Raw genomic sequence first — 13,919 nt, forward strand, 5'->3', positions numbered from 1 at the left:
GTCTACTACTTTCTGGCTCTGACAACTTCTTAAGCCTCAGCCTTTTCATCTGTAAGATGGGCATATTATGATTTATTTTTGCAAGGTTGTTGAAAGGATGGGGGTTTTGGTGAATATAAAGTGCCTATAAAGGCATCTGGCACATAAACTATCTACAATATAAGATATATATTAAATAAAATATTAATAAGAGCAATAATAAAAACACATATAGTCAGAGGGATACAGAGCCCAAACAAGAGGAAAGGTTCCAAAGGTTTGGTCTGAGCAGCAAATGCGAATCACTAATAGGAAGTAAATGCAAAAGGTCAAGAGGCAGGGAGATGAGAAACGAGTCAGCAGGCAGATTGATGGAGACAAATAATTTGGGGTCTAGGTTAGGAAATAGGTTTAGGTTTTGTAGCCCCCGCTGAAAGGTACAAACCAGAACAGCCATCTTGGCCGCTCAGGGAAGTTCTGTCCTCATGCCTTTGTTTATACAGGCCATTGCTTTTTCCTTCAGGAATCAAATGACAACCCCCTGCAGAAGTGCCTGATGGAAAATAGGTTGTTAGCAAGAGGAGAGGCCGGGATGCTCCGGGCACAGGGTTCTGACCAATGGCAAGTCTGCATTCCGCACTTGGAATCGCAACTCTGGAATGTCAGAGAGTGGGATTTCCCTGAAGAGTTGCCCATGTGACTAAGTTACCCCTCAGGTTAGTGGAGTGAACTGTTTCCCCAACTTCTGTTTCTTTGTAATCAGGTAAAATCTCAGCACATCTAGAATGCCTTTTGGCCATTGTCTCACTGACTTCTTACCTCAGGGAGCCCAATTTGAAGGAGTTGCTGGAAGCAAAGAAAGAGAGTTTGAAATGAATTCAGTCAGTTGTCAGCCAGACCTGTGGTAGGGGATATTTCCCTGCTTGCTGACTCTGCTGGCTCCCATAGCCACTCCCTAACAAGCACCTGGCCTGGCAGAGTTAGGAGGTGGAGTTCTGTGTCTGTTATTAATATCAGTGAGAATGCCTTTTTTTCCTGTTAAATCTGAGCACTAATTATCATCTATCTACATCACAGAGTTCAGGGAAATCATGGAGCAGACTAAGAACAATACTGTGTATGGATGCCTTACTTTGCAATAAGCTGGCTCTAAGAAAAGTGGCACAGCTCATCTGTACAAACAGTTATCTTTTCCCTGCCATTAAAAGCAGGAAGGTGTTGAATTCATGATGGTAATGGACATTCTTTAACCTACTAAGAAAGCTAGGGCATGTTATTTTATCATATAGAGCCATAATCTCCCAATAGTTTAAATAAGGATGGTGAACAGATAATTACTAAGGTTCTCTTAGATTCTAAAAAAATAATACTCTTCCAAGTGAAATAATTGCCAACTAGAATCAAATGGGTGAGTCAGTGGTAGAGCTTGACACTTCCACAGAAGGAACCCAGGTTCAACTCCTGAGTAATACAGTATGTTTCATGTGGCCTGCCTGGGTTTTGAAAAGTAACATGATTAAGAGTTAATAGACTTAGGACCTTGAGCTGGTTCTCTCACTATTAGCTGTGTGTCAGTGAGTGAGTCACTTCACCTCTCTAGGCTTCAGGGGTTTTCTTTTTTTCTTTTTTAATTTTAAAAATAAGAACCTTGGACCAGATCACTTCTAAGGTCTTTTGTTGTTGTTGTTTTTGGCATGAACATTCTATGATTCCATACTAATAAAACTGCAATCCTTTAAAAATACTTACATTTTGACTACAATCTTCACTTTGTCACATCGTAAACATTTCTCTATAAAGCCTAAGCCTAACCTCTAACATAGTACCTGATGCACAGCTAGTACTTAGTAAATGGTAGATGGTTGAATGGATAACTCCTGCCTATATCCATCTTATATTTTCCACTTGTGGCAACTTTCTAACTGTGTGACCATTGACAAACTGCTTACTGTGTATAGCTCAGATTCATCATCTGTAAAACAGAGGTAATAATAGTACCTGTCTCATAGAGTTGTTACAAGGATAAAATGAGTTCTTACATGTAAAGTATCTATAGCAGGGCCTGGCACACAGAAAGTTCTTTGTAAGTCTTAGCTATCATCCCCATCCCCATCATCATCATCAGCATTACCATCATCTCTACTCACTCTATTATTCTTCATACATGTGCATTGTCTTCAGAATCGTCTCCAGATGCCTGTATCATTTAGACATTCAGAGATTACTTCCTTTCACTTTTGATGGTTAATCCTCTTTTGCCATATTAAAAAATCAACCTAGCACTTTTTCTCAGAACTTTGGGAAGTGAGTTTTTCCTTGTCTAACAATGCCCATTTGCCTTTTTCGTTTCTCTCAAATTATTTCTTTTTTTTTTCTTTTTGAGACAGAGTCTCTCTCTGTCACCCAGGCTGGAGTGCAGTGGCTGGATCTCGGCTCACTGCATGCTCCGCCTCCTGGGTTTATGCCATTCTCCTGCCTCAGGCTCCTGAGTAGCTGGGACTATAGGCGCCTGCCACCTCGCCCGGCTAGTTTTTTGTATTTTTTAGTAGAGACGGGGTTTCACTGTGTTAGCCAGGATGGTCTCGATCTCCTGACCTCGTGATCCGCCCTTCTCGGCCTCCCAAAGTGCTGGGATTACAGGCTTCAGCCACCGCGCCCGGCCTCAAATTAGTTCAAACTGCCATATCACATAGTTACTTTACTTCCAAGTGTCTCACTTCTTCTATACTCTTACCAACTTCTTTCTTTGGCTTAAACAAAGCCCTTCATTGCATCTTCTCATTTCTGAGAGACACCACTAGCAATACCAGTGAACACTTTCCAAAGATGCTTGGGTTTCAGCTGAGTGGGAGTCTCATCAGATATCTGCATAGGTCATGATCATCATGGCGGCATCCTTTTAATCAGTGAAAGTGTACTTATTGAGCATCTTATGTGTGCCAGGCTCTTTTCTAGGTGCTAATAATTTCAGACCCTGAGTGTATCATTCACATCCCCATAGGTCCAGCCATCTGTTGAACACATCCCCATTGAGACCCTTCTGTTAGAAGTATAATCTTTATTTATTTATTTATTTATTTATTTATTTATTTATTTAGAGATGGAGGCTCACTCTGCTGCCCAGGCTGGAGTGCAGTGGCACAATTTCAGCTCACTGCAGCCTCTACCTCCCAGGTTCAAGTGATTCTTGTGCCTCAGCCTCCCATGTAGCTGGGATTACAGGTCACCCCTGTAATTTTTGTATTTTTAGTAGAGATATGGTTTCATCATGTTGGCCAGGCTGGTCTCAAACTCCTGACCTACGGTGACCTGCTTGCCTCGGCTTCCCAAAGTGCTGGGATTACAGGTGTGAGCCACTATGCCTGGCCCAATCATCACTTTTTGTATGTAAACTTTTCATATGTACAGTAACTAGTTTTATTGGCAGTTGCTCGATGCTAGAAATAAAAAGCTGTGTGCAGCATACTTGTTGTCCTTGAATAGCAGATCTATACAAGGATTGTAGCCCATCATGGTAAGGGCTCTAATAGAGGTACAGTGGCTAAAAGAAGCATCCTGCTTCTCTGAGGCTACCTTTCTTAATCTGTAAGGTGGGCATGATCTTACTCATGTCCTCAGACTCTTGTGAAGCAATCCTCCAGCTTCTTCTCTTCTCTAGCTACACTTGCTCTCCAGGGGCTTCAGCCAGTCCCAGGGCTTTGGATACTAACTCTCTGCTGATGAGTCCCAGGCAGCAGCAGCTCAGACCCAAATCTTGGTAATTATTCTCTACTCCTATCTTTCTTTCATATCGTATATTTATCTGACAGCAAATCCTCCCAACTCTATCATTAGAATATATTCTGATTCTTCCCTCCTCACATCCCATTTACTCTCATCCAAGCTAGCATCTTGCCTCCTGGGACCTTTTCAGCAGCCTCCTAGGTCTCTATGCATCCATCCTTGTCAACCTGCAGTTGGTCGTCTCCAGAGCAGTCAAAGTAATAATTTCAAACTAAAGTCAGATCATGTCACTCCCCTTCTCGACCTCCTGTGGTCTCCATATTGTGCTTAGAACCCAAAGTGCTATGCAGGCCCTACAAGACCATCATGGTCTGGCCTCCACCTACCACTTTTCTTATTGTTTACTCTGAGCTACTGATTTCCTTATTCATCTTCGAATGTGCTGCCTCAGATGTGAAGACCTTTCCCCTCTTCCTCCGTTTCTTTGCCCCCAGGTAGTTGTATGGCGCACCCTTCATTTCATTTCAGTCTCTGTCCCTATGTCCCTATATCAAAGACCCCTTTTTTAATATCCCAACCTGAAGTAGCACCATCACTGTGTTCTACAAACTCACCTTCTTTAGTACTCTTCATCACATCTATCTTTGCCATCCATTATAAGAGTTGTTTATTAATTTGTTTGTGAAATGACCCTTACCTAGAATGCCAGCTCCATGGGGGCAGGGACGTTGTTAGCTTTGTTCACTTCTATGTCCTTGGGGATATGGCCTAGGGTGGGCACTCAACAAGTATTTTTTGAATGAGTAAATGAATGAATGAGGATTAAATAAGATCATATTTGGAAAACACCAAGTATCAAGTGTTAAGTTTGAGAATTGGTTACTTCTTGCTACCACTACCTCACTGCACCCCACCCCAAAGCCCCTCAGCCTCCCCCAGCCCTGCAGAAGGTGCTGTGCACTCATAGATGTCCTCACAGCCTTCTTTCTTTCAGGTGAGCAGTTAATCAAAATCCAGTCTCCTGCTGTTCCTTTTCTCAAGCTCATTCATTCTGAAATACACTGTCCTTCTGTGTTAGCAAGGCCAGGATATTTATTCCTGTGAGTTAAAAAGAAAAACACTGGAAAATGTAGTGACCATTTCATTTTACAATGAGTTGACAAGTTATTAGTTTTTCTTTCATTTACTTTGTCTTTGGAGATTTGTATCCAAGGTTCAAGCAGAATTAACCCACATGAAGAAGTCACATAAAAGGCCCTTTTCAGGGTGTCCTTCTTTTAAATTCCCTGTGTCTGGCATCATAACCACCCTATCCAATCTTCCCCAGATCTCCCAACACATAAATCTTCTGCTCTCACCCATTAATGGAGCTCAGCACATTCACTCCTGTGCCAAGTTGAGTCTGCATATTAGAGATTGAGAAGCAACCAGACCACCAGCTTGCAAACATCTGATTGTTCCCAAGTGTGGTGGAAAACGAAGGGCATTGGCAGCAGAGACTTGGGTTCAAATCCAAGATTATCATGTTCATGATCTTGGACAAATTGCTTACTGTCTAGGACCCTCTGTTTTATCATCTGTAAACGATCTTCCTTGGGGTTGTTATGAAGATTAGAATGAAGGATCATTCAAAAAGTGTGTTGCTCAGAGATTTCACGAATGCAAGTCTCGCCCCCTTCCCATGTTGGGCTCTTCCTCTTACAATGGTGACATTCATATTCCGCCTTTTTGCAGAAACAGACACATAGGCCCAGTAATGAGACCTTGAAGATATCCATTCCTCTTCTTATGCTCATTCATTCTGAAATATACTGTTTTTCTGTTTTAGTAGGGCTGTAGTATTTATTGATCTGAGCTAAAATGAAAAGAAAAAAGTCAAGAAAGTGTAATTACCCTTAATTTTTAGACACAGTAGTACACTGAGTAATAATTATTTACTCGGTTTGTGGAAGTGTCACAGTCTTAAAGTCTCAAGAGTTCCAGTATCATTTGAATTTTTTTAACTTAAAAACTATTTCAAAAGAACAGTCTACTTTGTAGAAACAGTACAGTATTTGCAGCATAGAGGCATTTAATATTTACTTTATATAGGTGTTAAATGATTAATGAATAAATAAATGAAATAATGAATGAATAAATGTGTAATACAAGCAAAAATAGAGCTGCTCTGGTAAAAACAGATGGGGAGATCTCAGAAGCCTGTGTGCTGGGCCCTCCCTCAACCCAGAAAATAACCTTTGAAATGTGACAACCAGAACCTTCTCAACTCTTGTAACACAGTCTGGGTACCATTAATCTGGCCCAATGCCATTCCTATTGCAGACATTTTTTTTTTTCTACAGGGTTTTTGATGAGGTTATTATCTTGTTGCTTCTTGGGAAAAAAAATCAGTAAAGGGAACTCATTCTAGTTCTGGACAATTTGGAACTTTAAGAAATATTTCATATTGAGACAAAATTGATCCATTGATTGTAGTTCACTTATTCATCAATTCATTTATTCATTCATTCATTTTATTCATTTTAAACACACGTTGAGCATCAGTTCTGGGTCCTGCCTGAAGCTTCACTCTTAGTATATACCTTTCTTTTTCATTTTAAATGCATTTCTTCTTAGGGTGTCACTCACTGAAGATCAGTGTAGATTTATACTGAAGGTTTTCTTGAGGAAAGGGAGAATCACATCACAAAATATACAGCAAGAATTTCTTAAAATGGTTTTCCAAGTATTGAGCCTCTTGGACCTGTTCAGTACATCACCAACTTAGCTAACTACCTCCTCCTGTTAGCCACCTGGTTCTCTACCTTTCTTTCCCTGTTCATTCTCCTCCCAAATGACTTTTTTTTTTTTTTTTTTTAAAGATAGCCCCAAACCCTTTCCTATGTATTTTGGTCTAATAACCCTTTTCTAACCTTCTACTTAGAGCATCATCCTAACCACACAAAAGTTCTACCTGGTGGCTTGCCCCTCTTAGAATGGATGGGGAGAAAGAGATTGTAATTAATTATATGTTATTTTTAACCCTATGTGACAAATACATTATAATTAATTATACAGTTTTAACTATATTTGACAAAAAAGAATAAACTGTGATCCCAGCCCTCCAGCAGTTAATTATCACACTTAGTGTAGTGTAAGAAATATTAGAATTCACTCATTCAACAGATATCTATTGAGCACAAACTATGTGTCCATCACTTTTCTAGGTCCTGAGGATACTGCTGTCACGAACAAAACAGTCAGCATTCTTTGCCCTCATAGAGTTTCCATTCTGCAGGAGGAAGATAGACTGATAGAAAAATAAATAAATAAATAATAAGTGTAAGTGTGACAGATAATAATAAATGTAAATGAGAAACATAAAGCAGGGACAGATGCTGGGGCAGGAGGAGAGGTCAGGTTACCTTATTGCCCATAGAGCCACTTAGTGATTAAAATCTAGGACTGTGGGTTGCCCTGGATTCCTGGGCTTATCAGTGTGTGTGTGACATTATTCCTGAGGGTCTCAAGCAAGATGGCAGTGGTGAGATGTGGAGTGATGAGGAGGGGAGAAGTGAGGTTCATAGTTGAGAATCTCTGTTCTTCTGCCAGTGGTGATGTGGGCATTCACCATGGATGGTTCTCTCTGCATCCCAGAGCTCCTGGGATTCCTCCTGAATTTTCCCAGCAGAGGGAGGTGGGAAATATGTGGAGCTATGGAAATACAGATGAGTGTTTGGAATGTAGGAAAGCTTTTGTACTTTTATACTTAGGTGCTGTGAAGAACAGACAGTCATGTGAAAATGTGCCTGAGCAAAGAACGGTATGAAAAATAGTAATAAACTGAGGGAGAACCAAGCAAGGCCTGACTGTCCAGGTTCTTCTTGGCCTCTCTGTGTGGCATTCCTTTCCTCTGGGGAACAAGGAAGGACACCTATCACATGAGGGTCTTCAGGTGAAAAGGGAAAAGGTCAGGGAATGACCCTTCTAGGTTTTATGCTTTGGGAGAGAAATTCTAATTCATATGACCCAGCTCAGGGGAGAAAGAAGAGGAAGAGACAGGAGGGCCAGGGAAGGTCAGAGGGACCTTGTGCCTGAGACCTCCTCAGTCTCCTTCAGTTTGAAGTGCTCAGCATGCAAAGGCACTATGCTTTGTGGTATTGTATTCTGAGCCCCAAGGGAGCAAAGAGATGGAGAGAGGCAATCAGGAAAGACTCCTCAGCATAGGAGTTAGCCATTTGTGAATGACAGCGCAAAATGCATTCTGATGGCCAAAGGGAGCAGGAACCTAGGATGCAAAGTGAAATCAAGAGATACAACCAGAGAAACATAAGCTACTATCATGAAGGAACTTGCATGTCATGAGGGATTGGAGCTTTCACACCACCAGCACTGGGAGAACATCAGAAGTCAGAGAATGAAATGCCCAGATCTTCAGAAAGACTCTTCTAATATCTATGTTTTTCAGGCAAAATGTCACATAGGAAGAATAGAAATGCTTCTTCCAGGAGCAAGGGCAGAGGGGAGTAGGGAAGGAGATACAGAGACCAGCCCAGCCATCCAGTACAATCCCAGTACTCCTCTGCTCAGCAGTCCTGCAGTTATGCCAAGACTCCTCAGATAGCCTGAGGTCTTCTCTCCGCCAGACAGAACCTCCCAACTGGTAGAATCAGCCCACCTCAGAGGTGTGCTCTAGTATTTGGGGCTTTCACTGCTGGTTTGTGTCCTTTGTCTTCATTGTCCTATTGTCCTCTAGGCAGAAATCAACGTCAAAGTGAACAGGTGTTGCTAATGGTACTAGAGACTAAGAATCAGGAAACAACAACTTCAAGGCCAAAATAATAACATTTTAATTGGAAATCTACTGCAAAGAGACTAACCTATGTAGATATATGCAAATCCTATGCACATACACATGTGGTCTTTCTAACTATTGTCAGAACCTCGATTTGACCCATGGGGATTCTTAATAGTAGCTGCTAGCATTCAGCTGAGTCCAAGGGCTGTTGATGAACAATTCTAGGTTTTACCTGTGTTTAAACCATAATTAAGAAATATATTGGGCCGGGCGCGGTGTCTCAAGCCTGTAATCCCAGCACTTTGGGAGGCCGAGACGGGGCGGGATCACGACGGTCAGGAGATCGAGACCATCCTGGCATAACACGTGAAACCCCGTCTCTTACTAAAAAATACCAAAAAACTAGCCGGGCGAGGTGGCAGGCGCCTGTAGTCCCATACTAGGGAGCTGAGAGGGAAATGGCGTTAAACCCAGAGGTGAGCCTTGCAGTGTTTAAGCTGAGATCCGGCCACTGCACTCAAGTCCGGGCGACAGAGCCAGACTCCGCCTCAAAAAAAAAAAAAAAAAAAAAAAAAAGAAATATATTGATGGCAACCTGAAATTAATTAGCTTAACTGAATGTTGGAATTGTTTGAGTCTTGAGAGAGCCTTGTCTCTGAAGCTAAGCTTTGGGGGGCTTGCAGGGGATGGAAGGAAAACTAAACTTAAAAGCACCTAGCAGAAATGAAAAGGAATGGGCGAGGAGCCACTGGGAGCATTATTAAAGAGGAAAGATTCTTATCAGAGAGTTGAAAGAGGAATGCTTAAATTTCAAGTCACGCACAGCTGTTCTAGGTCAGACCACTCAGTCAAATGGGAAAAAAATGATGTTGGAAGGCAAGATTATGTGAGATACGGAGGGGGAAGCAGGCATCTGAGTGTCAGAGTGTATCACATTGAATGTGCCGTCACATAAGATGGACGGGGTCCAGCCCGGCACTTGCAGGTCAGGCCATGGGGCTCCCTCCAGAGCCTGCAGGCCACTCCACAGGACATGGGGAGGAGCCAAAGAGACTAACGGTCAGGAGTAAAGGATTTCCTCTATGGGGTGTGTCTTGTCTTTTATTTCTTAGGCACTAATTATGTAAGCTATCAAGTTATATAATAAATGGTTTCATTTTCTCAGTTAAAAAAAAACAAACAAAACTACATTATCTGAAGTTAGGCAATCCTGAAGTTAAATCTCATCTCTGCTCCTTTTTACAGCATGTCCTGTCAGAGATGCTTTGCATCTCTGAGCCTCGCGTTCTTTACTGGTCAGAATACAGATCAAATCTAATGTGAAGGTAGAAAGGCACTAAGCCACTTTGGTACTGACTAATCCTTACCTTATGTTTGTGTGCGGTCCTATGATTTGTAAATGGTTGAGCTGAGGTGCAAATTGCAAGGCTTTGTTCCAAGACTACATTCTTTCCATTAAAGCTTTCTGCTGTAACACCCTCAGTCCCTCTGTCCTGGTTCTCTCCTCTTCAGAGCAGCTTCTTGAGTTTCTGTCCAGAGGTACTGTCTCCACTTCCTCCCCTCCCATTTTCTCCTCTGCAAGCCAGGTGTCCCCACCTTTGTCAACAGAGATCTAGCTGTTGAGTCCAATGTCAACCTTGCTGTCTGTATCTCTTAGCAGGACTATCGAGGCTCACTTCCCACATAAAATCTCTCCCTGGCACATCTGTGATAATGGACTAATGATAAGAATAAACCAGGATACAAAACTTGAATTATGCTTTCCATTTCATTTTTTTTCTTTTTTTTTTTTTTGAGATGGAGTCTCCCTCTGTCGCTAGGCTAGAGTGCAGTGGTGCAATCTTGGCTCACTGCAACCTCTGCCTCCAGGGTTCAAGCAATTCTCCTGCCTCAGCCTCCCGAGTAGCTGGGACTACAGGCAAGCGTCACCACACCCAGCTAATTTTTGTACTTTTAGTAGAGACGGGTTTCACCATGTTGGCCAGAATGGTCTTGATCTCTTGACCTCATGATCCGCCCACCTCGGCCTCCCAAAGTGCTGGGATTACAGGCCGTGCTCGGCCTCCATTTCATTTTTATAATTATGTGCATACACATACATGCACATCTCTATACAAACAGAAAAGAAATTACTGTCAGGAAAAAAGCCAAAATGTGTCCAGGTGTTAATTCTGGGCATTGTTGGGATTTTTCAGACTGTACACAAAGGATATATTATTTTTAACTGGGAAAGATAAACATGGTTTTAAAATGCTGCACGTGCTAGGCTAGGAAGTCCACTAACCTGGGTCTCAACCTGCTCCTTAATGCCTCAAGCCCTGTCCCTAGAGAGGATCATTTATTTTCTAAAAGTGAGAAAGTTTCTCAAATTCTGCTTGCCTCCTGCATCCTGAGACTGTGAATCATGCTTCAACTTCCAGATCCTATTAGATCTGAAATTCTGAAATTCTCAAGGACTGGAGAGCCTTCCTTAGACATTGCCTCTCTCTTTGCTTTATTTTGTTAGATTTCTCACTTCCTGGTTTGTATTTTCATTTACAAGGGTCTTGGTATGGAGTTACTGCAGGCAATAAGGAGAGGCTGAAAGGTCCAGATGGAGAATAAGAAAGACAGGCAGAGATAGAGGCCAAGGAGCAGAAGGAGCAGTGCCTTCTTCATGCATTTGGTGTAGCAGTGAGGACCTCATACCTAACTCAGTGCTACTCTGGCCCGTCTGGTGTTTCTGCTGACCTTTTATGAACTTTCCTGGGGACATAGTGCTCCAGGGCTGGTATTTCAGAGAATGAACACCTTGGAGAAATGTAAATTCCCTTATCTCAAGCATCCTATCCCAAGTTTTAGCTGCAAGAGAGGCACATATTCAAGAGAACAGCAGCCCAAACTTGGAATATGCCAGAAACAGAAGCTCTGTTTTAAAGATTCCATTGAAATAATATTTACCTTTCCACAAATATCTTAAGACATGACCTTTAATCTTGATGTAGCATTTTCTTCTTTTAGATGTGAGGATTATATCCTGGAGTGATGGGAATTCCAGGCCCTGTTAAGTGTCTAATCTCATCAGCACCCCTTTCGAAAAATAGGAATCATGTAGCTGCTCCCCATTACTAAACATTCACATACCACCCTCCTGCCCATGACCACCACATGCAGCTTCAGCTCTAGCTCTAGACTAACCAGGATTTGGGGCAGTTCAGAATCAACTTAGGTTTCTTCAACCTTAGGTTATTTTGCTCCTGTTTTGGCTTGGACACTCCTGATCACTTCTGCATCATTGCTTGTGTTTGAGTCATTGCTCCTGGTAACTCATGTGATATAACAACTACTTCTGTCTGGCCTAGACCTCTTCTTAACACAACCATCCCTGTCCCAAACTTCACAAGGCTGTGACTCAGTAGAAGTGATCCATCAAGATGTCCAAGTGGTTTTCTCCTTTGAGTTACGATAAGTATTATATTACTATAGTTACCTGTGTCGTCCAGGATAAATCCCAGTTGATCATGATAATTCTTTAAATAAAGGATAAAATAGGTTTTCATATAGTTGATTTAGAATTGTAGTGTAGCATTTTTATGATTGGTTTACATGGTGTATGTGCATGAGTGTGCATGAGTGTGCATGTGTATGTGTGCGCTATCTTGGTTAGGGTTAGGTATCATTAGTGTCTAGATTTACTACATTGTGTTCAGATCTTACAGACTATACCTTTTGTCTGTTCTGGTTCTTTTGAAGTTTTCTTTTATCCTATATTGATCACTTTGGATTGTCAATGTTTTAGAATACATGTCTTGAAAGGATATGCATTCTTTCTTTAAGGTTGTTTAACATAATAGTTGAAAGGGGCAGGCTCTGGGGATCCCTGCCTTAGTTTCAAACCAGGCTTGCTCTTATAGTGATAGTGCAACTGTGTTAAAATCTCAGGAAAATTAGTTAGCCTCTTTGTTCTTCAGTTTTCTTATCTTTAATACAGGGATAATAATCTCCTACCTCGTAATAGCCTTTCTCCAACATTAAATGAGGCAATAGTAAATACAATGCCTGGAACATTGTAAGCACTCAATATAGCTTTTAGTAATTTTTAAAGATATATACATAACTTACTGATAATAGTATTCTATTTTTGTCTTTTCATTGTTAATTCAATATCAAGAAGGTTATTTCTATCATGATCTCTTTACATTTCTAAGAGTTTTTCTTAATATATTTTGACATTAGGTAACAGCTCATTTCTTATTGTTTCTATCAATATAAAAATAACCTTCTTGGTCTCATATAATGCTTTTACCCTGAATCCTAATTTGAAATGTTCCCAATTACTGCTTTCTTTTTGTTTGTTTTGTATACTTGAAAAATATTTGTCTAGCTTTCACCAATTCCCCTTTTCTCTCTCGTTTTTCTTTTACCATTTATCTTTTGTAAGCACCATATGGTTGAGTTTTGCTTTTAACCCAATCTGAAAGACTTTATTTTTTATTAGAAGAACTTAAACCATTTATATTTACTGTCATAACTGATATGTTTGGTCTTATTCCTGTCTTTTTGTTTTATGCTTTTTCTTCTTTATGCTTTCTTGGGGCTTCCTTTGTTTTCCTTTTTTTTTTTTTTTTTTTTTTTTTTTTTTTTTTTTTTTTTTTTTTTTTTTTTGTTTTTAAAAAACTTATTTTTTTTTTTTTTAGGGTTTTTTTTTTTTTTTTTTTTTTTTTTTTTTTTTTTTTTTTTTTTTTTTTTTTTTTTTTTTTTTTTCCTTCTGTGATTTAAAAGCTCAATGTCTGTTTTTAGCCAGTCCTGGGTAGAACTAAAAAAATCATCCCTGAGCTTATATAGTGACAGAAGTGTAATGGTAGGCAGCCAGGCCACTGAGCGTGGAAGTCAATAAAATTGGTCTTAAACCTCAGAGGAATAGCGATGGCTGTTCCCTGAGCCACCTTATCGCAGCTGTATAAAGCCCAAGCTCTGCAGCTCTGCATCATATTTCTGTGCTTCACATGTGGGTCCCAGCCTGCTTATCTAGCCCCATCTCCTACAAGACTTAGTTAAGTACCATGTGCTTCAGGCATGTCTCACTCCAACCATTTCCCAAATCATACAGATTCTTAAGTAGGCATCTCCACACTGTGGTTCAGACTGTTTCCTCTTTGCCTGGAAAAACTCTTCAGGACCTAATGCATATTTTGTGTGTGTGTATGTGTGTGTGTGTGTGTTTCATTCTCTTACTGCCCCATTCTTCCACAGATATAATTATGCAGTAGAACTCACTGGACAAATCTGGCTGGCTTTGAGTTCCAGCTCCGTTACTTGTAGTTCTAGACGCCCTGGAAAAAAAAATTGTCATGGAATCAAAGTTTTCTCATTGGTACAATGGGCTTAGTACTATGTCTGCCTCAGAGTAAGGACTGAATAAAATAATGAAATCAACATAGAAAGAGCTTAGCAGAGTAAA

General features: G+C 40.7%; 1 protein-coding gene across 1 annotated transcript in view; it reads left to right on the top strand.

The window, feature by feature from the left end:
- The window catches only part of DAB1 (DAB adaptor protein 1), a 1,277,266-nt gene that overhangs the window by 394,316 nt on the left and 869,031 nt on the right, over nt 1–13,919 (top strand). The window lies entirely within an intron of this gene.

Source organism: Rhinopithecus bieti, unplaced genomic scaffold (assembly GCF_001698545.2).
Source record: "Rhinopithecus bieti isolate Rb0 unplaced genomic scaffold, ASM169854v2 scaffold_6380, whole genome shotgun sequence".
Lineage (NCBI taxonomy): Eukaryota > Metazoa > Chordata > Mammalia > Primates > Cercopithecidae > Rhinopithecus > Rhinopithecus bieti.